The sequence below is a fragment of the Macaca fascicularis genome, chromosome 13, assembly GCF_037993035.2.
Source record: "Macaca fascicularis isolate 582-1 chromosome 13, T2T-MFA8v1.1".
Taxonomy (NCBI): domain Eukaryota; kingdom Metazoa; phylum Chordata; class Mammalia; order Primates; family Cercopithecidae; genus Macaca; species Macaca fascicularis.
Genome location: NC_088387.1, coordinates 10,729,097 through 10,755,140, shown reverse-complemented (window position 1 = coordinate 10,755,140; position 26,044 = coordinate 10,729,097). Strand labels below are relative to the sequence as shown.

Sequence of the window (26,044 nt, the reverse complement as noted above, 5' to 3'; positions counted from 1 at the left end):
AAAAAAAAATTCTGATTTTGACAAAGTCAAGGCTGACACATTTAACACTTTTTTTTTTTTTTTTTTTTGTTAGAGACAGAGTCTCCCTAAGACTTAGGACACAGGACATAAGCTTCTTGGAGGAAGAAGGATGCGGAATGTGGTCAGGAGGGGCGAGGCCTTCCCCAGCAACCTGAGCTCTGCACAGCGTCTCGGCCGTGCTCTGCTGCAGCCTCAGGGAGCCAAGGACTGAAAGTCCCAAAAACTTAAAATTCCAAATGTGTGCTCTAGAGAAACTCGGCTTTTCCTAGATCATTTCTACCTATAGTTTAATTTTTTACATTCTGTTAATGTGTTAACATTTCCAGCTTACAATTTCCATTGTAAAAATGTAAAGCTCAAATCCTAAATTTTGCCTTTAAAATTTATTTAATCAACTGCTATCAAAATCCACTTTCTCTTCTTTTCTGAGCAATGAAAAGAGAAAATGAATTTGATATTTGTGTGTATACACACACATATAAAATATATATACCAGAAAGTACAAGTATCAGAAATACATATGTATCAGAAAAAATACATATATCTGTTACATATATCAAAAAATATAGATAGCCCTTCCTCACTATTCATGGGGGATTGGCTCCAGGAACCCCCATGGATAACAAAATCCACAGATGTTCAAGTCCCTGATGTAAAATGGCATAGTATTTGCATATAATCTATGCATATCCTTTGATACTCTGCACATCCTATGATACTTTAAGTATCTCTAGATTACTTATGATATCTAATAATATAATGTAAATTCTGTATAAACAGTTGTTAGACTGTATTGGTTTTTTAATTTTTTTTATTGGTTTTTTAATTGTTTTTTAAAAATATTTTTGATTTGCAGTTGGCTAAATCTATGGATGCAGAATCTGCAGATACAGAGGGTCAACCCTGTGTGTGTGTTTGTGTGTGTGAATGATACACACACACACACACGTATATATATATGTATATGAAAATACTGAAACTGGCCCGATTGTCCGATAGAACTGATGTCAACTGATGTTTATGATTTATTTTGAATAAACATAGAAACGGACCTTCCCAGTCTTAAAACTTGAGAAAGTTACATTTGTCTTAGCTGAGCTTTCCTCTCTCAGGAAACCAACCATCAGGATTCCCACATACTATCAAGACACTGAAACTTACCAGTCACTGCATCTGGACAATGGGATGCCAGACCCTTCACCCCTCATGATTGCCTATAAGACCACCTCTTTCCTGTTGACCAACTCCTCTTTCTTGCCCCTCCCTAATTCCTATTTTTCCACACAGTGGTTACATTTCTTACTCATTATACAGATCCCTAATTTTAGTGGGTTGAGGAGGTGGATTGGAGAACGATCTCCAATCTCCTCAGATGCAGCACCCAATTAAAGCCTTCTTCCCTGGCAAAACATGTCTTAGTGATTGGCTTCCTGTGCAGCAAGCGGCAGGACCTACACAGAACCCCTGGTATTTCAGTAACAATGCTCTGAAAAAAAGAGAAAGTGGATTTTATGTTTATATGTGTATAGATACATATACACACCCATATAAGTGAATTCACTTATGTTTATGTTTTGATTATTTTGCTTTAATTCTGGAAGCACATCCTGTACTTTGTCGTGTCTTCCTTAATTTTTTGAAATGACTTTTAGTCTTTGATTAGCCACTTATATTTCAAAAGTTTGGTATTTATTTTATATTTATGAGGTAATATTTTGAAAGGACAGATGAACCTCAATCAATTGTCCTCAAATAGATAGTCTATAACATTGCCATTAAACCATCTGCTTCCTGCGTTTTTTAAAGACAAGGCTTAAAGGACATTTGAGGACACACAGACTTGATACAGTAAGTAATACTATGCACTTTAAAATATCTTTTGTATTCCCTTAAAACAATTTCTTATTGTCACATTATCATTTAAACACCCTATAAAAGGCAGTGGAGGGCTGGCATATCACTGCTTTGTGTATGAGACAATTGAAGTCCATAAGGGAAGGAAATTACCCAACCCCAAATCATACAGTATATAATGGCAGAGTTCTGTTTTCTAAAACTCTCTGACTTTTGTCTCCCAAAGTGAAGCTTATTTTACCTGATCACTGAAAAACCAAGAAATCATTGCAAAGAGCTCCCAAGTCTATATGTCCACCAAGAATTGTGTATCACTGATTTCTACCACTCATGGATTTTCAAACATACAAAAAGGTTATAATACTATTGCATTCAGAGTAGCTTTCACACAACACATAATTTCTAAGTCGATGGATATTGAAATAAAAAGAGGTCCTCATGATGGAAAGGTTATGAACCGTTGCCATTAATTACTGAATCATTCAGGATGTGGTAGGTCAAGTGCAGTAGAAAACAACCCCAAAATCTGTGATGTAAAACAATGTGGCCCACTTTTCAGTCAGTGTGAGTTGGCTGGGACCTCCACTCCACATCTTCCTCTTGCACCAGGTCTGACTAATAGATCAGTTACTACCATCTGGACCATTTCCATTTACTACAGCAGAGGAAGTGAGCATGATAAATTATGCACTGATTCTTAAAGCTCCGCCTGCAATTGGCACCTGCCAATTCCACTCATACTTTAGCATTTGCCAAAGCGAGTCACGTGGCCACCACTAACACCAAGAGGACAGGAAAGTACAATCCTACCATGTGCCAGAAAGCCAGGAACATTCTGGTGAGCATATTAGCAACTCACCACAACCACATTAACTCTTGAACTGTGGTTGTAGGACAGGGGACACCAGGACTTTCCAAAGGTAGATTGCGGGATGCTAGAGGAAGAATTTTATGATTAATACTCCTGTATAATCTAGTAGTTCTTAAACATCTCAATTTTAATGACTCACTTTCCTCCACTATGTTTTATACCACATATTATTTTTCCACCAAAAAAAAAAAGAAACTCAAATCCTTAGAATCCTATCCAATGTGCCCTTCATCTCAGATCTCAGACAGAGACCAGAAGTTGAAACAAGCAATGCAGTGAGAAGAGCTTACCTTTTTCAGTTTGCCGAACAGAGTTCTGGAGCCGTCTCTTCATCTCCCTTTGATACTTGCCAAACTTTTAGTTTGAGAACACTGATATCACTACAGTTCATTCTGCATTCTGATCTCAGAGTCATTGTGATAAATGTTTTCACTCTACTCTCAAACCACAGCGTTTCACACACTTTTAAAATTAAGTTGTAGACAATCTCTAGCTTTTTTCACATGAAAAGCCCTGTTATCTTTAGACTATTCAGATGTGGCTGCTGAAACAGATATAATGAGCTAATTCCAAGTAGCCACATGTAGATTTTCTAACTGCATATTACTATTTCATGTGCTCCATGGCTAAAGGTCCTCCATCATTCATAGCAAGCTAACTGACACTAGGATAGTCATTCTCCCTGAGTGACTCCAGACGGAGTCTGTTAAAATGCAGATTCCTAGGCCCCGCCCCAGCTTTGCATGTTTATGGAGGGGAGCCAGGAGTCTGTGGTTTTCATGAGCACTCCAAGTGACTCTTATGAACACTTAAATTAGAGAGGCACGGCTATGGTATAATCTAAACAACAGAACTCCATCTTCTATTGAGGGATACATGGGAGAGCGCTTGCAAAGAACAAGAGGTAGAGATCTAAAAGATTTTTGAGCTTCCTTGCTCAATTTAAGGGGCAGTCCTGCTGCCTTGCAGTGAGAGAGTCCACGGGGGACAACAGTTCCTTTCAGTGATGCTGGTAAATAATTTTGTCAGACAACTAAGTGCCCATTCATTTCAGAAAATGAAGCAGGAATTCAAAGGCTGCCAAGGACACCCTCGATTATTTATATTGTAAATGGTATGAAGCCTATATCCAGAGTTTTAAAAACTGTTTACATCTTATAGTATCAATTAACAAATACTGTTAATCTGAAGGGTTTTCTTTTTCCAGCTTATTTTTTAACTCAGCTCAAATTGTTTTGTTTAGTTGTGAAGTGGAATCTCTTGCTTAACTTTAAAATAATATTAGTTCAAAAATGTTAGATGCACAAAAATGTTAGATGCAAAAGTGGTGGTTAAAATTTTTTCTTTCACCAAGATTCCTTGGAGAAATGGCCAAATGCAGGGATGGAGCACAGAAAGCACAGATGATCCTGGAATATATCCTTGTGCCAGAAAATATGAGTGCTCAAGGGATGATGGGGCATGGCATGAGACACAGGAGAATCTCACTGGCCAGATCACGGCGAATGAGTGGTAAGCACAGTGGGTCATAATCCACCGAACAAAACATGAAGCGAAAGGTGCACATAGGCAGAAAGAGACAATGGAGAAGGGTAAGTTTGCCTTTACAACAGATAGCCAACTAATAAATATAGAAGGCATAATGCAGTTAGAAAATCATCCATGCAAGCTACAACTAGTAGATGAAAGTTTAATGAGGAAACAGATATTGGCACTGTCTCATAGTATCACCCCAGAAATTACTTATGAATTCTAAAGTGAAAAATAAAAACTTTGAGGTGGAAAACACCGGCAGATGCCATGTTCACCAAGCAATCACATCTCGCGTTACTGATACTATAGGACACACTAGCATCAAGTACCTTCTGATAAGATACTCTGAGAGGATCACACATCGCTTCTGAAGTGTTCTTGCCAAAAACATATGACATAAATCTAATTATGCAAATATATCCTAAAAACCCAAATTGCAGGATATTCTACCATGTAACTGGCCTGTACTTGAAAACAATGTCAAGGTCAAAAAGCACAAAGACTATTCCAGATCCAAGAAGATTAAAGCGAAAGGACAGCAAATGCAATGCATAACTCTGGGTTGGATCTTGGACTGGGAAAAACAATCACTAAAAGGACACTCTTGGGACATTTTACAGAATCTGAATATGAGCTATGGATTAAATTATGTCATTGTATGGTGTTAAAATTTGGGATTGTATCTATTCTGTAGTTAGTTATTCTTTGGAAATATACAAAAGTATTTAGACATTAAGGGACAACTTACTCTCAGAAGATTCAGAAAAATAGGACAAACAGAGAATCGTAAAGCAAATGTAGCACAATGTTTAATAATTCATGAATCTAGGTAAAAGGGATCCAAGTATTCTTTGTGCCATCCTTGCAACTTTTCTGTAAGTCTGAAATTATTTTAAAATGAATATTTTAAAAAATACTTTTAGAGAAAAATCAACCAACTGCAATGTCTAGGCTTATTTTTATACCAAGTGAAACAAACCAACTCTAAACAGATATATTTGACACAATCAAGAGAAGTTGAACACGGACCAAGTACTACACGACACCAAGGAATTATTGTTGACTTGGGGGCAGTGATAAAGGTAATTATGTTAAGAAAAAAGTCTATATTTAATATGAATATATCTTGAAATAGTGACAGGTGAAATGATATACTGTCTAGGATTTGGTTGTCTTTAGATTTTTAAAAAATACTCCAGGAAAGAAAAGGTGTGGAGATAAATGAATTAAAATCAGCAAGCTATTGGCAATTCTTGCAACAAGGTGGTGGTTACATAAGGCTTCATTACACTCTTCTCTCTTCTTTGCTGTATCTTTGCACTTTTCCATAATAAGCTTTTTAGAAGTTAAAAAGAAAAAGAAAAATGCCTCCCTGAAATATTTCCCTGCTGAATGACTTCATATAATATGATCAGTAATCCAGTTTTTGTCATTTTCTCTTCAACTCTGTTTTGCCATTTTATTTTATCTTATATTATTATTATTATTATTATTATTATTATTATTTGAAATCAAGTCTCACTCTGTTGCCTAGGCTGGAGTGCAGTGGCAAGATCTCAGCTCACTGCAACCTCCGCCTCCTGGGTTCAAGCGATTCTCGTGCTTTAGCCTCCCGAGTAGCTGGAACTACAGACGTGAGCCACCACACCCAGCTAATTTTTAAATTTTTAGTATAGACGGGGTGTCACAATGTTGGTCAGGCTGGTCTTGAACTCCTGACCTCAGGCGATTCGCCCACCTCAGCCTCCCAAAGTCCTGGAATTAAAGGAGTGAGCCATTGCGCCCAGCCTGTTTTGCCATTTTTGTTTCTTTTCTTTTTTTTTGAGACGGAGTCTCGCTCTGTCACCCAGGCTGGAGTGTAGTGGCATGATCTTGACTCACTCCTGGGTTCACACCATTCTCCTGCCTCAGTCTCCCGAGTAGCTGGGTCTACAGGCACCTGCCACCACGCCCGGCTAATTATTATTATTATTATTTGTATTTTTAGTAGAGACGGGGTTTCACCATGTTAGCCAGGATGGTCTCGATCTCCTGACCTCATGATCCACCCGCCTCAGCCTCCCAAAGTGCTGGGATTGCAGGCGTGAGCTACCACCCCGAACCCTGTTTTGCCATTTTAAAGAAAGCAATAGTTCTCTGTAAAACAAAAAATGTATGCTATTCACGTGCTCTTGTATTTCTAGAGAAATGTAATGATGAGACAAATATTCCAAACATTCGTGCCTACACAATCTGTTCTTTTAGTGACAAATCTCTTGACATGTGTCTGGGATGATTTTGCTTATCTTCCACTGAGTAGCTCCCACGTGACAGGTGTGTCAGTCCCCAGAGGCATGAGGCTGAGACACGATCCGGGTATAAGGAGACACATGTTCTAGCCATGAGGTGTAGCAGAGACTCTATGCAGAGGTGGGCACCCAGCAGAGTGGAGGCGGCGTGGCCAGCATCGGCCCAGGCCACAGGCATCAGTAGGTGTCTGCAGAGGCTGCGCCAGCACCCAGCGGCAGGGGCCTCAGTTCCCCCAGTGGGAGGGGTGTAGGTCAGGGCCAGCTTTCTAGGAAACATAAAGCTTGCGATGAGTCTTAAAGATCAGTGGGAAGTTCCTTGCCAGGTCCTATACTTGAAGGAAAGTCATTCTTAGCAAAAGGTACAGGTGTGAGCAAGGGCCCTGAAGCAAGAAGCAATCCAGCAGCTGCAAATAAATCTTCCAAGCAGGAAAGCAGGACGAGAGAGGCAGGGCGGGAGGGGAGCATGGACCAAAGAAAGAGTGTCAGATCGCAGGGCTGGACTGGCACGCCGACGAGGGCCCCTCACAGGATCCCTGGAGAAGAGCCTGGAAGGGACAAGGCCAGTGGCAAGGCGACAGGGCAGAGGCGAGGGCCCCGAGTCTGACCTGAGGGACTGGTCACCTAGGAAGCGCCTTACTGAGCTGACGAATGAGACAGAAGAGAAGGTGGGGGGCGACTAGGACCTGCAGAGTCCTGGGTAGGTTGACCCTGTCACAAAGGCCAGCAGAAACTTCCAGTGATATCAGGAGAGGGCCCGAGGCAGGAGGGAAGAGCAGGACCCACAAGGACGGGAAAAGGAGAGAGCTGGGGAAAAGAAAAGCTGCCCTCAATCTGGCTTTTGACTACCAGCTTGCTATTGTCAAGTAGGTTCCCAGAATGTGGGAGTGAGTTTGTGACCTAGAACCATACAGTACTCTGCGATTCCTCCACGGTGGCCCCATTCCTGCAACACTGTAATTGATCGAGCTATAAACCCTGTGAGTGCTGAGAACCAGGCATTCTTCTCCGTCTCATGAAGAGTTAAAAGAATGTGGCACGAATTCCTCATGATGATGCCCGCAATGGTTTCCAGCAATCTTTGCGCCAATTCTTCAAGGATATCTCCCCAAATAACCTGCATTTCTGAGCTCATAGTCATGAGTGCATAAATCATTAATATTAAAATTCATCTTTTTTACAGTCTGTTTCAAACTTCACTCTCCTCCCACCCACTGACTAAAGACACGTTTCCTAAGTATCTTATTACAAGAATACTTTTAAAGGAGACCATCACATCTTAAATTTCAAAAGCCATTTACTGATCTGATATTTGATTGCTTTTTCTCTGAGGAGGCTTTCCTCAGTGATTGAGAGGAGGGGACAGCTGTGACCTCAGTTTACAGAGGCCTCTCGGTTTATTACTTTCACTGCATCAGTGGTGTGAGATCAATATAACTACACTGGGAATTAGAAGCCCTAGGTCTGAGCCACAGGCGCTCCTCAAACACCTGTGATTCGGTTAAGTTTCTTAAATTCTTACAGTCTCGGTTTCCTCCTCTGTGTTTGTATGAGGTTCCTCTGGCTGCTGTCAAATTTTTGCAAGCGCCGTAGCTTAAAACAACAGATTCATCATCTGACAGTTCTGAAGGTGAAGAGCCACAGTAATTCTCTGTGGGCTAGAGTTAGGGTGTCTGCAGCCCCTCTGCAGGAAGGTAGCATCTGTGTTTAGAAATATTTCACTTTTCATATAATACTGGATGTGGAGAGATTTACATTCCTAAACGTTGTTCAATATTTTTAAGCTTCTCAAGCAGCTCTGACCAATAGAAATATAATGTAAACCACATATGGAACTAAAAATTGTCTAGTCACCACATTAAAAAGTAAAAAGAAATACAGGTAGAATTAAATTTAGTAACATTTTACATTTAATTTAATGTACAAGCAACATCACCTCAACGTACAGTTAAGATAAGTTAATGAGATATTTTATATTCTTGTTTGAGGTATGAGGTTTACATCTAGAGCCCACCTCAGTGCACATTCTCTGCATTATAAGTGCTCAAAGTCACTCAGATGACAATTGGCCACTGTATCGGACAGCACAGTTTTAAAGGGTACTTCACTTTTATTAAACAAACACTTTACATAATTCAGAAGGGCTCAAAATTTAAACAGCATTATATTTAATGTACATTTGCTTCTCTTTTTTTTGAGATGGAGTCTTGCTTTGTCACCCAGGCTGGAGAACAGTGGCACAATCTCAGCTCACTGCAACCTCCGCCTCCCAGGTTCAAGCGATTTTCGTGCCTCAGCCTTCTGAGTAGCTGGGACTACAGATGCCCGCCACCACGCCCGGCTGATTTTTTTATTTGTAGTAGAGACGGGGTTTTGCCATGTTGGCCAGGCTGATCTGGAACTCCTTACCTCTGGTGATCCACCCGCCTTGGCCTCCCAAAGTGCTGGGATTACAGGCATGAGCCACCACGCCCGGTTCACATTTACTTTTAGAAATCACCACTGATCATTAGTTTGTTTACGACAGTTGAATAAGAGCTACATACAGCATGATTTGTCTCCCTTTAAACAATTGTTGGGCTTATACTAGTTAAAGATCAATGTGTTTAATTCCCCAGAATATAAATTAAGTTTATTTTCCCCCCTTTCACAGAAGTTCATTCTGTGAAGGAAACTATAAGCGCACAAAAAGTAACTCAGGCTCCGGTATGTTGATAGCTTATACCACTTTGAATTGAATCTTTGCATCACCCATCATAAGTAATTTATCTTAATATGATTTCAGTCTTCACTAATGACATTTAAGCACCTGGTTTTACACGAGCTGGGCTTATTAGCTCAGTAGAGAAAACGCTATGTTTAGGAGTCTAAGACTTCTAGTTAAGGGAGTAGACTTGACATATAACCTGAGGACTCATCCCATAAATGCAAGGTATGAGCAGGACTCTATCAGACGGGAAAGGTGAGGGCAAGTGGGTAAAGGTAAATCTATCAGTACTGCTAAAAACAGCCTAAAGTCCACACTTTAAAGTTGCTGTCTGGTGGTGTTATTTTTATATTGAAAAAAAAAAAAAAAAAGCACATCATTATTTAGAAAATAAAGCCACAATACATGTCATCAGGTTCCTGTCAACAAAAACACAGCAACCAGATGGTGTATGATTCATTTTTCACAAGAGTATTTTTAGATTTGTTTCTACTTGTGCTCCAACTGTTCCATGGCACATTTTGAGAAATAAAAGTGCACAAGAGTAAAGGGTAAATAGGAAGTACAGTGCTTAGTATCACCTTGTTATTACCCAGTTCAAAGTTCAGCAATCACTGCTTATCATGCTAGAAAGAACGAGGGGTCTCTATTTTTGGATAAATGCATTTTACTAATGGATATTACTTTTCTCAGTTTAGAATATGCATTACCCAAAGTGCAAATTAAAACTTCAATACTCAAATTTTCTTAAATTGTCTTTCCCTGAGACTGTTGGACTTGCACTGATAAGTATTAATAACAGCAGTACTTACTTTTTAAAAGCCGCCTTTCATTTATGCTTTCATTCAAGGATAATGTGTAATGTTTACTTCTGATTTTGGTGGAATTGTTTCAGGCCAACCTCCTCATTGTTAATAACTAGAAAAGCTGGAAATAATAAAGAAAATATCTCTGTGAAGATCCCAGAGAGATGGGAAACCCAGGAAAGTCCAACATGTGATCTGACTTTTTCTCCTGGAGACGTTTGCCACTCAGACAACACAGACAGAGAAGCACACAGTCAGGACAGAGAAAAGCCGCTGAGAAACTAAGTGTAACTTGACACAATCCCAAGGAACTGGTGGGAAAAATAAAGAAGGATGTTTTCTTTCAGCAAAAACAAGGAACCCTAATAGACACCCGGGCTTCCAGTTTGGACCTTGGAAGGGGTAAACCCTAGAGATAGGGGTGCCAGAAATAGACTATCCTCCCAAAGAATGAGGCCCAGGTTCAAGTCGTCTCACTCTCTGATTAAAGGACCCACCCTTCTGTGAGAAACAAAAGTAAGCCCTCTCTTGAGGAAGATAACATCATACAGAGATTCAAATTAACTACAGCTATTGTGGAGACAGAAGTGACTCCATCTTGGATGCTAATCTGCCATGTTGACTTCTGATTAGCCCCAGTCCCGTGAATGCCTCCTGGTTCCTACTTTATTTACTGTTCTTAGTGTGAGAACAGGTACTCAACATAAATCCTGCCTTTAGATCCAAAAACCCTTGATGTGGTCACCCAGATTGTAGGCCACAACGCACACGGCATCCTTGCCTGTTCTGGAGGGTTGCCTTCAGTTGTCTCTATAGAGCACATACCCCTTGCCCTATGGTATGTAAGCCCTGAGTTTGGGAAGTAATGGTATGGAAATCTACCTGTCTTACAGCCGCTCGAGACCACGCTTCCATCCGTAAGTTTCCTAATAAATTGCCCTCCATTGACAAACTAGATTTGTCTGCTTAGTTCTTTGGTTTCTTGGGTCTTACCACGTTTGAGAGTCACTTTGTATAGGTAACTCCTTCACACAGCAATTATACATAGCATACATACTCACCTGGCGTTTATATAAAATAATCAGGGACACAAAAAGACAGATAATCAAATATGGAATTTAAACCCTGCTAACAAAGGAATCCTAGGCCTAGATGGCTCTACCTGTGAATTCCTATAAATGCTTATGAAAGAAATAACAAAAATATTATATAAATTTCCCAGAAAATATAAAAAGAGAGACTATATTCCACTCATTAAATGAGGGTAAAACCTGAATATTAAAATCTGTGGACATCAAATGAAATGAAAATTACCAATCAAGCTTTTTCATGAACAGTGATGCAAAAACCTCAAAGAAAATATGAGAAAATATAGCCTAGCGATCATTTTAAAAATCACAACCAGTTGGAGTTTTCATGAAATGCAAGGTTGGTTTGATGTTTGCAAATAAAACAATGTATCTTACCACATTAATAGAATAAAGAAGAAAAATATATGACCATATCAGTAGTGCATCAAAAACACTTGGTAAAAACAAACATTTACTTTTTTTAAAAGCACCACAAACATACCTCAGGGAAAGGACACTCTCTTCAATAAACAGTGCTGTAAAAATTGGATATTCATATGCAGAAGAATGAAACTGGACCCCTTTCTCTCACCACATACAAAAATCAACTCAAAATGGATTAAAGACTTAAATGTAAGACTCGAAACTATAAAATGATTAGAAGAAAACATAGGGGAAACACTACAGGACTTGAGACTAGGCAAAGATGTTATGGCTAGGACCTCAAAAGCACAGGCAACAAAAATGACAGTAGAATGATGGGAGTTCATTAAACTAAAAAGCTTCCTTCCGCACAACAAAGGAAACAATCAACAGAGTGAAGAAACAGCCAGTTGAATGGGAGAAAATATTTGCAAACCTTTCATCCAACAAGGGACTAATATCCAGAATATACAAGGAACTCAACTCAACAGCGGGGAGAGAAAATCCCATTAAAAAGGGTGCAAAAGACATAAATAGACATTTCTTAAAAGAAAGCACACAAATGGCCAGCAATGAGTTTATGAAAGTTTATGATAAAATGTTCAGCATCACTAATCATCAGGGAAATGCAAATGGAAACTAAAACGAGATAGCATCTCACCCCAATTAGGATGGTTATTATTAAAAAGACACAAAAATGTATAGATGCTAGCAAGAATGCAAAGAAAAGGGAACTCAAATACTGTTGGTGAGAATGTAAATTAGTACAGCCACTATGAAAAACAGTATAGAAATTTCTCAAAAAACTAAAAGGAGAACTATTGTATGATTCAGCAATCCCACTGCTGGGTATTTATCCACAGGAAAGGAAATCAGCATATAAAAGGGATATCTGCACTCCCATGTTTACTGCAGCACTATTCATAATAGCAAAGATGTAGAATCAACTGAGATGTCCATTAGTGGATGAATGGATAAAGAAGATGTGGTACATATACACAATGGAATACTATTCAGCCATAAAAAGAACAAAATCATGTCATTTGCAGTAACATGAATGGAACTAGAGGTCATTATGTTAAGTGAAATAAGCCAGGCACATAAAGACAAATGCTGCATGTCCTTATTCATATGTAGGAGCTAAAACAATTGCTCTCATGAAGGTAAAGAGTAGAACGATAGATACCAGAGGCTGGGGAGGGTGTGTGGGTAGTGGAGGGGGGTGGAGGGGAATAGAGAGAGATTGGTTAATGCATACAAACATACAGTTGGAAGGAATAAATTCTAATGTTTAATAGCAGAGTAGGATGACTATGATTAACAACAATGTATTGTATATTTCAAAATAGCTAGAAGAGAAGACTAGAAATGCTCCCAGCACATAGAAATGATAGATACTCAGGGTGATGAACACCCCAATATCCTGACTGGATCATTACATATTTTATGCATGTAACAGAATATCGGCTATACAAATGTTACATATCATTTATAAAAATCATCAGCAAACTAGTAATAAAAACAAACTTTCTTAACTTGGTAAGGAATATTTATAGGCCAGGCACAGTGGCTCATGCCTGTAATCCCAGCACTTTGGGAGGCCAAGGCAGGCGGATCATGAGGTCAAGAGTTCGAGACCATCCTGGCCAATATGGCAAAACCCTGTTTCTACTAAAAATACAAAAATTAGCCAGGCGTGGTGGCAGGCACTTATAATCCCAGCTACTCAGGAGGCTGAGGCAGGAAAATCATTTGAACCCGGGAGGCGGAGGTTGCAGTGAGCGGAGATTGTGCCACTGCACTCCAGCCTGGGCGACAGAGTGAGACTCTGTCTCAAAGAAAAAAACTAAATAAAAGGGACTTTCAACTCCCTATTCCTCCCCACTGCACTCCCTATATTTATAAGACACAATCTCTGAACCACAATAGTCTTGTAAAATTGAATGCCAATAATTTCAGTCTAAAGTACTAAATGATAATAAAAGCCTTCAGTAACAGAAGCTTAAGGCATAATCCCTTGTGGGAGTAATTATAGTTTAAGTAGAAACAACTTTAATCTTTTTTAACTACCTAAATTAATAAAATTAAAATCATGTAATCATAAGCAGTTGGGTTATCTGAGAGTAGATAATAATATCTGCCCAATAACCTCTAGTTTAGCCACAATATTGCTCATCCCTGAGTAAGTGTTCAAAAGAAAAAGCACAAGCAAATGGGGCTTAGGTAGTCATCCTACCCAATGACTTTCAGAAGTTAGTCCTCAAAACTGTTGTGTTTTGAGATAGCTCTACACCCACCTTTCAGCTAACAACTTGAGAGGCATCAAAAAGCAATTCATCTAGTCTTTGCCATTTGAAAAATGAAGAATCTGGGCTCCAGAGAGTTGACAATATCTACATTCCTGGACCAAGAATGATGATACCTACTTCTAAGAAGACATAAAAATTTACTCAAAGGTCTGTCTCTTTTAGTTTGCAAATAATTTTTTAAAAATACTCTTCCAAATACCATAAAATCTGACCACAATTATGCTATTACGGAGGACAGATTTCCATTTACTGTGGAAATATTTGTGGGAGGGGCTCACGAGCTTCCAAAGAAGTGATGAAGACATAAGTTATAATCTGGATCTTTGGGTTTGGCCGAAAACCGAAAAGCAACTCCTAGGACCGTATTTAATGCCATAACTTTCTATTGCCATGCTACCATGGAGCCCAAACTTCAACTCTTTGTACTGGAAAACATCCTTCTACTGAGTAAGCTTTATTCCTAGGGCCCAAACACAATAAAACCATACAAACAGAATTTGAATCTAATACCCTCAAAGCACTTTGACAATGTTTTTAGCCAAGTTGCACTACTTTAAAAAAAATGGCAAAAGATTAGCCAAAACAGCCTTAATAGAAGTATGTTTAGGGAGCTTCTGTCTTAGTCTGTTTGTGCTGCTATAACAGAATATCACAGACCTAGGCTAAGTGTTCATGCCTGCAATCCTCACCCTCTGGGAGGCCAAGGCAAGGGAATCACTTGAGCCCAGGAGTTTGAGACCAGCCTGGGCAGCTTAGTGAGACTCCACCTCTACTAAACAACAACAACAACTTACAAGATTAGCTGGGTGCAGTGGCATATGTCTGTAGTCCCAGCTCCATGAGAGGCTGAGGTGGGAGGATCACTTGAAACCAGGAGTTTGAGGCTCTAGTGAGCTATGATCATGTTGCTGCATTCCAGCCTAGGCAACAGAGTAAGACTCTGTCTCTGTTTAAAAAAATAAAAAAAGAACACTACTGACTGGGTAATTCATAAAGAATAGAAATCCAAAGTCATAACATCAAAAAACGAAAAGAACAGAAATTTATTTTCTCAAAGTTCTGGAGGCTGAAGGCAAGAAGGCAAGAGAGCTGAACGTTACATGAAGTCTCTTTTATAAGGACCTTAATTCTTTTCACAAAGGAAAAGCCGTTATGGCCTAATCACCTCTTGAAGGCCTCACCTCTAAATACTATCACATTGGCCAGTAAGTTTCAACCTTTGAGTTTTGAAGGGGACACATCCAACCACAGCAGTCGCACTAGATGTGATTTAATATTTCTCTAAAATAATATTTCATGACATTAATAAACTGCATTAAAATCGGTTTTTGTCATCTTTCATGAATATAGGAAATTATGACAAAATGTAGAAGAATGGCTATGGTTGTAAATTCAAAAGAAATCCCCAGATTGTAATTTTGTCAATTGGCCCTGGTGTTTTATTATTATTGTTGTTGCTGCTGTTCAACTGAATTAGTAAATAAAAGTACTTGTTTTTGTGGAAATACTTTTAGATTGTGCATATTAGAACAATTTTGTCAGACTAGTTTACTTATTTTTGCTAGCTAAGTGGTCTCACTGACCAACCAGCTAGTCACAAAAAATTAAACACGCAGGGCCAGGTGCGGTGGCTCACGCCTGTAATCCCAGCACTTTGGGAGGCCAAGGCAGGCGGATCACGAAGTCAAGAGATCGAGACCATCCTGGCTAACGCAGTGAAACCCTGTCTACTAAATAACACAAAAAATTAGCCAGGCGTGGTGGTATGCGCCTGTAGTCCCAGCTACTCAGCAGGCTGAGGCAGGAGAATTGCTTGAACCCGGGAGGCAGAGGTTGCAGTAAGCTGAGATTGTACCACTGCACTCCAGCCTGGGCAACACAGCCAGACTCTTTCTCAAAAAAAAAAAAAAAAAGAGAAAAGAAAAGAAAAGAAATTAAACGTAGAACAGAAATTGTACCTTAGTCTCATCTCACTCAGTCATCTTGCTAACCTATGTTGTTAATTACAAAGAAGACCAGTCAAGAGATGTCAGTGAGCACTTCCACTACAAAGCTACTTACGTCTGCATACTTTTCCTCTCTGCTTGGAAGTTAAACAAAAGCAAAAGAAAAATGAAAAATAGAAATAATTTCTAGACGCTAAAATATCTGGAAGAAATGTCAAAAATAGATGTCATGTGGAAGAAGACAGAAAAATAATGAGCAGGTGATAATGAACCCTGCAAAGGCACAACTCAGAATGAACCATTAAAAATCTATGCTATGCTATAGATGTAAGTGGCTCACTCTAGCAGGAAAAGACTGTATCCATCCTTTGTAGCAATGGTTGAGGATACTGGAGCAAGTACAGCCAGTAGAAGAAACATTGCTAGACTATGTTTGATTCATAGAAGCAGAGGAAAGAATCATATGCCCGATCAATAGTTGCTGAAGCGGTCTTCCTTTTTGGTGGGAGAACTGAGAGAGCCTTTGAGTTGTGAAGCTTAGGAAACCAACCTGGTCTTCCCCTTCTTTTCCTCCAGTTCTGAACACTCGTCTACACACACACACCACACACACACACACACACACACAGATCCTCTGCAAATAGCTGGCTCATAAAAAGCCAATTAGTTCAACAGTTTTATGGATATGTGGAAAAATAAAATTTTTCAAAAGAACTACATAACACTGATATAAAGATATTATAAGAATAAATATTTTAGGCTTAGCATGGTGGCTCATGCCTGTAATCCCAGCACTTTGGGAGGCCAAGGTGGGCAGATCACCTGAGGTTAGGAGTTCATGACCAACCTGGCCATGATGGTGAAACCTGGTCTCTACTAAAAATACAAAAACTAGCCGAGCCTGGTGGCGCGTGCCTGTAGTCTCAGCTACTCAGGAGGCTGAGACTGGAGAACCGCTTGAACCCGAGAGGCAGAGGTTGCAATGAGCCAAGATCACACCACTGCACTCCAGCCTAGGTGACAGAGCGAGACTCTATCTCAAAAAATAAAAAAAAGAATAAATATTTTTAAAATGCATCAAAGCAATTAACTTTAGTAAGAAAAACCAGAAACAGAAATGCAAAATTTCAGGGAAGATATCCACAAAGAAGTAAAAGAAAAGACTCATTACAAATTTAAACACAAAATTAGATGACACATAAGGAGATCAGACATTCTAAGAAAAAACATTAGAAATGTATATATATAGTTACAAACGAGAACAGAGAATATAATGAAATGAATATGTCAAAAAATAAAACGAATTACATAGAAAAATAACTGGAAGACACATGAAGATGACTAAAGAAATTTATATTTTTCCCGAAGAAGAAAACTAAAATGATAAACCACCAAAAAAGTTAAATATTGAAATCAAGAAATGTTCCTGAAATTCAAGAGGACTGGCATCTGTATAAGGCTCATTGTTCACTAGGAAAAAATGAGTCCAGAGTGGTCAACATTGAAGCATATCTCAACAAGAAGAACTACAAAGCACTGCTGAAAGAGATCGCAGAAATGAAAAAACATTCATACTCACAGATTGGAAGAACTGATACTGTTAAAATGGCCATACTACCTAAAGCAATCTACAGATTCAATGCTATTCCTATCAAACAACCAGCATCATTTCCACAGAACTAGAGAAAACTATGCTATCCATATGAAACCAAAAATAGCCCAAATAGCCAAAGCAATCCTAAGCAAAAAGAACAAAACTGGAGACATCACATTACCTGACTTCAAACTATATAACCAGAACACCATGGTACTGATACAAAAAGACATAGACCAATGGAACAGAAAAGACAACCCGGAAGTAAAGCTGCACATCTGATCTCTGACAAAATTGACAAAACAAGCAGTGGGGAAAGGGCTCCCTATTCAATAAATGGTGCTGGGATAGCTGGCTAGCCACATGCAGAAGAATGAAGCTGTACCTGTACCTTTCACCATATACAAAAATTAAAGATGGATTAAAGACATAAATATATTATTTAAACGATAAGAATCCTAGAAGAAAACCTAGGAAGCACCATTCTGGACATCAGCCTTGGGAAAGAATTTACCACTAAGTCCTCGAAAACAATTGTAACAAAAACAAAAATTGACCAGTGGGACCTAATTAAACTAAAGAGCTTCTGCACAGGAAAAGAAACTATCAACAGAGTAAACAGACAACCTATAGAATGAGAGAAAAATGTTCACAAACTATCTGACAAAGGTTTAATATCCAAATCTATAAGGAACGTAAACAATTCAACACGCAGAAAAATAATCCTGTTAAAAAGTGAATTAAACATATAAACAGACACTTCTTAAAAGAAGACATACAAGTAGTCAACAAATATATGAGAAAATAATCAATATCACTAAATTATCAGAGAAATGCAAATCAAAACCACATTGAGATAACATGTCACACCACTCAGAATGCTATTATTAAAAAAGTCAAAAAACAGTTGATGCTGGCAAGCAAGGCTGTGGAGAAAAGGGAACACATATACCCTGTTGATGGGAATGTAAATTAGTGCAGCCACTGTAGAAAGCAGTGTCTGGAGATTTCTCAAAAGAACTTGGAACTGCCATTAGACCCAGCAATCCTATTACAGAGTATATATGCAAAGGAAAATAAACTGTTCTACCAAAAAGACACATGCACTTGTATGTTCATCACAGCACTATTCACAATATCAATGCCATGGAATCAACCTAGGTTCCCATCAACAGTAGATGAGATAAAGAAAATGTGGTACGTATACACCATGGACTGCTACACAACCATAAAAGGGAATAAAATCATATACTTTGCAGTAACATGGATGCAGCTGGAGGCCATTATCCTAAGTGAACTGAAGACCACATGTTCTCACTTATAACTAGGAGCTAAGCATTGGGAACGCATAGTTATATTCATGGGAACAATACACACTGGGGACTACTAGATGGGGGCAGGAGGAAGGAAAGTTACTGGGTACTGGCCACCACAGTGGCTCATGCCTGTAATCCCAGCACTTTGGGAGGTCAACATGGGTGGATCACTTGAGGTCAGGAGTTCGAGACCAACCTGGCCAACATCTCTACTAAAAATACAAAATTAGCTGGGCATGATGGCGCACACCTGTAATCCCAGCTACTTGGGATGCTGAGGCAGGAGAATCGCTTGAACCCAGGAGGCAGAGGTTGCAGTGAATCAAGATCACGCCATTGCACTCCAGCCTGGGGGAGAAGACTTTGTCTCAAAAAAACAAAACAAAACAAAAATACTATTGGGTACTCACTATCTAGATGATGATGAGATTGATTATACCCCAAGTCTCAGCATCACACAATATACCCATGTAACAAAGCATGCCCTGAATCTAAAATAAAAGTTGAAATTACTTTAAAAAACACACAAAGAAACACACACACAATGTAAATATATAATTCAAGAAAGGTTCCTGAAATTAAAGAAAACTGACATCTATGTGAGGCTCATGGTTTGCTAGGAAAATATTAATCCAGAAGGGTCAACACTGAAGCATGTCATAGTAAAAGGCACACGCACATACACACACACACAAATGACCCATAAAGGAATACATTTGTCTGGTCACAAAGAGATTTAATGCTAAATGATAGTAAAACAACATCTATAAGATACTCAGAGGAAGAAAGTGTGACCCACGACCCATATAAGCTGCTCTCAAAAATAAAAGCTACAGATGAATTGCTTTAAACATGAAAAAGCTCAAACAATATTCCCGTGAGCCTTTTTGAAGACACTTCCAGAAGACTGAACAGTAGTCAGGCAAGAGCTGATGGGGGAGATGTGGGCAAAAGGACTGGCGATCAATATCAAATATATTTAACTTTAGTACTAAGGCTGAAACCTCTAGGCTTCAGAATTTGAAGTGAGAAAATAGTATGTAAATACTATACATGATGACAAAAACTTGGGTGAAAAGTGGGGGGAAAGTGGGTGTGGATGTGCACCGATACAGAAGAGAAAGAAATGTATTGTGGGATTTATAAGCAATAGCTGAGAGTCAGAGGATTTTATTTAAAACCAACAAATCATGTAATAAAAGTCTAAGCATATTTAACAGCACAAAAATAAATACTAAGAAAGATACTATTGGTTAATATTTGGTAGTAGAGGAGAGATAGAAGGGAAAACAGTAATTATATTGCATATTTTAGGTGGGAATAAGGTATCATTAAAGAAAAAGAGGATTAAAGTTATTACATAATGGTATAAATATAAGGCTAGACACCACAACACAAACACAGGCATTACTGAAAATCAAAACTACGCACACACACAAAAGAACAGACAAAACCAACAATACAGCGAACAACCTAAAGAATAACTATCAAAGTAGAAAAGCCAACAAATGAAAGGACAGAACTAAAAGCAAATATCTCTCTCTCTCTCTTTTTTTTTTTTTTTTTTACATACATACTGTTTCCTCAAAACTAGTCTGTTCTGCTTCTTCCTCTTCTCCCAGGATGAGGGGGTCAGAGTCACGGGCCTGACTCGTGACTTCTGTCTTTTGTTAATTTTTCTTCTTGCTGACACGAATTTAAGACTGGCCGAAGAGGGCTGGGTGCGGTGGCTCATGCCTGTAATCCCAGCACTTTGGGAGGCTGAGGCAGGTGGATCACCAGGTCAGGAGATCAAGACCATCCTGGCCAACATGGTGAAGCTACATCTCGACTAAAAATACAAAAATTAGCTGGGCGTGGTGGTGCGTGCCTGTAAGTCCCAACTACTTATAGGGAGGCTGAGGCAGGAGAATTGCTTGAACCCGGGAGGCGAAGGTTGCAGTGAGCTGAGATCACGCCACTACACTCCAGCCTGGGCAACAGAGTGAGACTCCATCTCAAAAAAAAAAAAAAAAGACTGGCCAAAGGGGTAAGGCCCATGGAGCCCCTCACTGTAAGTAACTACTGATAAGCTGTTTGCGTGACCGCTGGGAGACAGATTTACAGAGTTCTGTGACAGTCCGCTCTGACCTTGCTCAGTTTGGCCAGGAGCAGGAGTCCCTGTGTTTTTGCAGATCGAGTGGAACTCGGAACCCCCAGGGTCTTATAAGTTGTTTTCATCTGATTGTTGGTTCTTTTGGAAAGAGGCAAAAGGGTTGAAGTTTCCGTCTACCTTGTGATGTGGCTGTGGGTTGAACTTTGTTTCAAAAGATGACAGCTGCTGCATTACTCCTAAAAGTCCACCCACCTCCACACTGAGAATCCCCCAGATGCCATCTCCATAGTAGAGTCCTGTAGCAGTGCACATCCGTCACTGTCCCTGATACATTCCTGCTCTGCCAGGGCTGCACATCTGGACAATAACATCTGTAATCTCTTGGGGCTCTAGCGATCTCACCATCACCGTGTTCACGTGTCCAACTTGGTCTCCCCTGACATATTGAAGACAAACCCCTGGAGGCCAGCCTCTGCCCCAGAATTCTGGATCCACAATGTTTTTACAAACTGAGTATCAGGAGGTATTGACTACCCTTTCTCTGTGGTGACATCTTCGACAAAGGACATAGAGGGCACACTGATGTTTGAGCTCTCAAAGTCATAAGAGGCACCAATTGCTGTTTATAGGTTCCAGTTGGTCCTGTCCAGGAAGAAGGCGCAACTGGCAGGGTTAAGCTGGAAGCCAAGCAGCCTCTGGAACTCAGAGATGAGCACGTCCTTGGTGGTGGTGCTCAGGCAACTGAACTTCTGCATCAGCCCGGGGTCCAGGTCCATGTCAATGCCCTCCATGGCAAGGAGCCGGACACCCGCTTCCCCGCCGCCTCACAACCGAGCTGCCACCAGGCCGGGGAACTAGGAGGGGGCTGGCTGCTAGCTAGCGTCGTGACCCTGCTCCTTTGAGGTAGGCCCCGGCCTCTCACAGTTTCACCCGGGTAAACTCACTCTGCCACTCACTCTCCCCACCCCCACCCCTCCAGCTCCACTGCCTCTCGCCTCTCCAAAAGCAAATACCTTATCAAGTTAATTCACCTTATCAAGTTAATTATCAAGTTAATTCACCTATTAAACACTTATCAAGTTCATTCACCTATTAAACAAAAAAGATGTTCAGATTATATCACAACGCAAAACCCAATTCTACTCATAAAGAAACATACAATTGCTAAAAAAACAAACAAACAAACAAACAAAAAAACAGTAATTATAGTTTGCAGTCAAGCTATATAGACTGGGGCTGCAGCCATTTGGAGGCTCCTGGATCCCTTCCAAACTCATTCATGTGATTGCTGGCTGGTCCCAATGGCACTGAGGGCCTTATTTAGTTCCTTACTGTGTGAGCATCTCCACAGAGCGGCTTGAGTGCACTTCAGGCCACTTGCCTGCCCCGAAGCAAGTGATCTGAGACACAGACAGGAAGAAAGAAAGAGAAGAGAAAGAGGTGAGAGAGAGAGTGACAGAGACAGACAGACAGCTCAACATGGAGGCTGTAGTCCTTTATAACCTCATCTCAAAAGTCACGAATCATTGCTTCTATGTTCCATTCACACAGATAATTTATTCACAATCGCACAGATTGACATGGGTAAAAAGTAGGAGGGGCCCACTCAAGGATGTGGAGACCAGGAGGTGGGGTCTTTAGGTCATTAGGGCCATTTAGAGACTCCCTGTGAAACACCACAGACCCTGAGTGGAGCGGAGGGAAAGGATGCCTAGAAGCATCCTAGACTGCTGTATGCTCCCAAGGAGGCTGGGCCGGGCTACCAGGGGTGGCCCTTGGCAGAGTGCCGCACCTCCCAAAAGCAGGGCTGTCCCATCACCCCTGCAACGCCTTGCCCTGGGCCGGAGCAGCCCTGGGAGGCTCCCTCTCAGCGAAACCGTGACCGCTGGATCCAGAGCCCGCAGCTGGCCAGGCGCGTTCTCACTGCCTCCGTGGGGACCACGGCGCACAGATCACACTCCCGCGCTGCCCGTGTGGTTTCATAAATCCTTAAACTCGAATGCTCGATGGTCATCCTAACCTGACCATTTAACCAGTAGACACATGTTTAAACTCTGAACCCCTCTGAGCTTGTGCTTCTTATTTCGTAAAATGTAGATAATGGTGATTGCCTCCGACATAGGAAGGGGAATCCCAAAGGTGCAGTTTGATGTAGGTCTCCTGCCAAGTGAAAGCAATCGCCGTCGTGATGAAGACAATTTACGTGCCTCATTAAGCCATAAAACTTAGGGCCAAACCTCGGGAAGCGATGCCAGCCCGCTGCGCTAGTCCGGGAGGGTCCTGCGGAAGATGCGCGATGCCCTCCCGAGGCCCGGACGCCCCGCAGGAGATCTCTGCCGAGATCGTGGTAAGGCGCGCTGGGGACACCGCCGTGGGTGCAAGAGCAAGCATGTTGTGATAAGGAACAAGCAGAGTCCTCGGGAGGCAGAGAATGTGAGAGGTGCCGAGTTCGACACGGAAGGAATGAAGTGAGCTATTCCAGCCACCTCGCCACCCGCAGTGGAGACCAGCGGCTCTTGAGCTCATCTCTGCCTGGCACACGTGAAGCGCGTGGCATATGGCCACTAACAGTGGGTGCCTTAGAGCTTTGGCGAGAGGCCCGCGGATGGAGGCGGTTGCCATGGGCCCCTCTGGACCCCAGGCCCTGCTGCTGTCTGCGTTAGCTACACTACCTCCCACCTGAGGGCTTTCTCAGGCAGCAGGAGTGACAGATAAAGATCCCCGGGGAAGCCTCCAAAAGAAACCAGAGCGCCCCCCAGAGGGAACAGGCCACCATGCCCACTGTGATAACCGGCCTGATGGAGGAGTTCTTGATGCCTCTCTTCCCTCCTGGCTTCCCTTCCCGCTCTCCTGCCAGCGTGTTCTGGGATCGCCTCCTAAACAAACTGCAGCTTGTCTCGGGGTCTGCTTCCGGGAAAACCAAGTAAAGACAAGAGTGTAATCCTACGGCCCGGGAGCATCTCACCTCACCACGGGCGTCTCTGGGCTGAGCATCAGGCTAAACAAAATTCCTGCACTCCCCGCGTCATCCATTAGTCGGGAGTCTTTTCTCAGCTGAGACCGGCGGAAGCAATCAAGACAGGCAATCCACGATGCTGTGTGTGTCCCTGAAGCACAATTGTAGTATCTCCAAAGGAGAAGAGCAAGAAAATAAGTATTTTTTACCTTATGCCATTTCATTCTCAGAAGGGCTCCAAGAGCCTAACTGGATGCAGAAACAGACTCCATCAGGCTCTATAACTTGGCCTTGTTCAAGGCTGGAAGCTGGACACTGACCCCAGGTTTTCTGATTTCACCCTTCCCTTTGCTGTGCTAGAGGTTCCCCACAGGTGGTCCCTGGACCAGCAGCATTAGCATCTCCTGGGAACTAGCTAGAAATGCAAATGTTCAGGGTCACCCCAGACCTGCTGCATCAGAAGCTCGGGGGTGGGGCGGGCTGTCTGTGTTCCACAAGCCCCTGGGGGACTCTGATGGTCACTCGAGGGTGAGGTCCACATACTACAACACGTTCTTCCAATAGCAAGGTCATTTTTGTTTTTAAAGACCTAAAAGGATGGTATTTCTATACTTGGCAGGGATGATAAGATCATCATATCATAGTATGAATTTATTTCCATTTTTCCTCATTTTATTGAATGAGACATAGATACCCACCAAGCAGAACTGGGTTCTGTCATGGACACAGGAGGTGGTCTAGGAGTTCCAGGGCTGGTCCAGATGACATATTTGATATTAAAGGCAATTTACCTAATCTATGTGTCCCAATTTATACCAAAGAAAACATAATACCAAATCTGACAATACAGTCATAAAACAGAGTGCTTAATAAACATGTGCTGAATGAATACATAAATTGCATTGACTGAAGGCAAAGTGGCATTCATTACTGAGTTTCTCAGTCCCTGCGTGGATCACATGAAAGACTTAAGCCAAGAAATATGAAAATGGTTTGTACAGCAAATCACGTAAATAATTAGAAGTAGCAATATAAGGATAGCATAGTGGTTACATGTGTGCTAAAAGCTAGGTCTGCTTGGGTTTAAATGCCAGCACAGACACTTACTAGCTAACTGACCTCAGGCAAGCTACTTAACCTCTGGCTCTCAGTTTTCCCAGCTTAAAAATGGCATAGGCCAGGTGCAGTGGCTTATGCCTGTAATCCTAGCACTTTGGGAGGCCGAAGTGGGTGGATCACAAGGTCAAAAGATCAAGACCATCCTCACCAACATGGTGAAACCCTGTCTCTACTAAAAAGACAAGAATTAGCTGGGCATGGTGGCGCATGCCTGTAGTCTCAGCTATTCAGGAGGCTGAGGCAGGGGAATCACTTGAATCCCGGAGGCAGAGGTTGCAGTGAGCTGAGATCACACCACTGCACTCCTGCCTGGTGACAGAGCAAGACTCCATCTCAAGAAAAAAAAAAGAAAAAGAAAAGGCATAATAGTGACAACAATTGCAAGAGATTAAATGAGCTAATCCCTACTGTTCCAATACCACTGAGAAATTTGCCCTGCCTTGCTTAGGCAGAATTAGATTCTCTCTCCCAAACTCAAACAACGTTCTGTTCATAGGACCAAGGACTACACCAGTGGGTGCCACAGTAGCACAGGAATAAAATACAGGCTACCCAGTTACATTTGAATTTCAGACAGACTAGGGATAATTTTATAGTATAAGTATGGCCCACATATTGCAAGGAGCATGCTTATACTATAAATATACTAAAAAAAATTATTCCTAGCTTATCTGAAATAAAAACACAATTCAGCATACTTTTTTTTTTTAAAGCAGGTAACTCTAATTTATCATCCCCACTTCATTTGAGAAGGACTATGGCTTACCTAACATTATATCCCTGGAACCCCGTAGAGTTCCTTGCCCACAGTCAGCCATTAATAAATCTTTGATAAGTGGGTGAAGAGGAAATATCTCCATGAAAGGCTATTGGTCCCCACATTGGGCAGTGTCAGAGTTTCAAGACATGACTGTCAGGCCCTTTGACTTGAGTAGGTGGTTTTGGTCTTTAGTTAATCCCTAGAAACTACCAGTAGGAGAATAAATATGCCTAAATTGCACGCTGTAAAAACAGGCATTTCCTGCCAGCATAACATAGGATCCCGTATTAGAGAACAGAGCCAGACATCCATTCTTCATTTAAGGGCTTTCTCTGTACTATGTCCTGGGCTAAGAACAAGAGACTTATAATCTAAATAT

At 41.1% G+C, this 26,044-nt stretch overlaps 1 pseudogene; it reads right to left on the bottom strand.

Annotated features, from left to right (window-relative positions):
• Positions 1-20,532: 20,532 nt before the first annotated feature.
• LOC102121377 (protein ILRUN pseudogene) lies at positions 20,533-21,766 on the bottom strand (annotated as a pseudogene).
• Between the last annotated feature and the right edge of the window lie 4,278 nt (positions 21,767-26,044).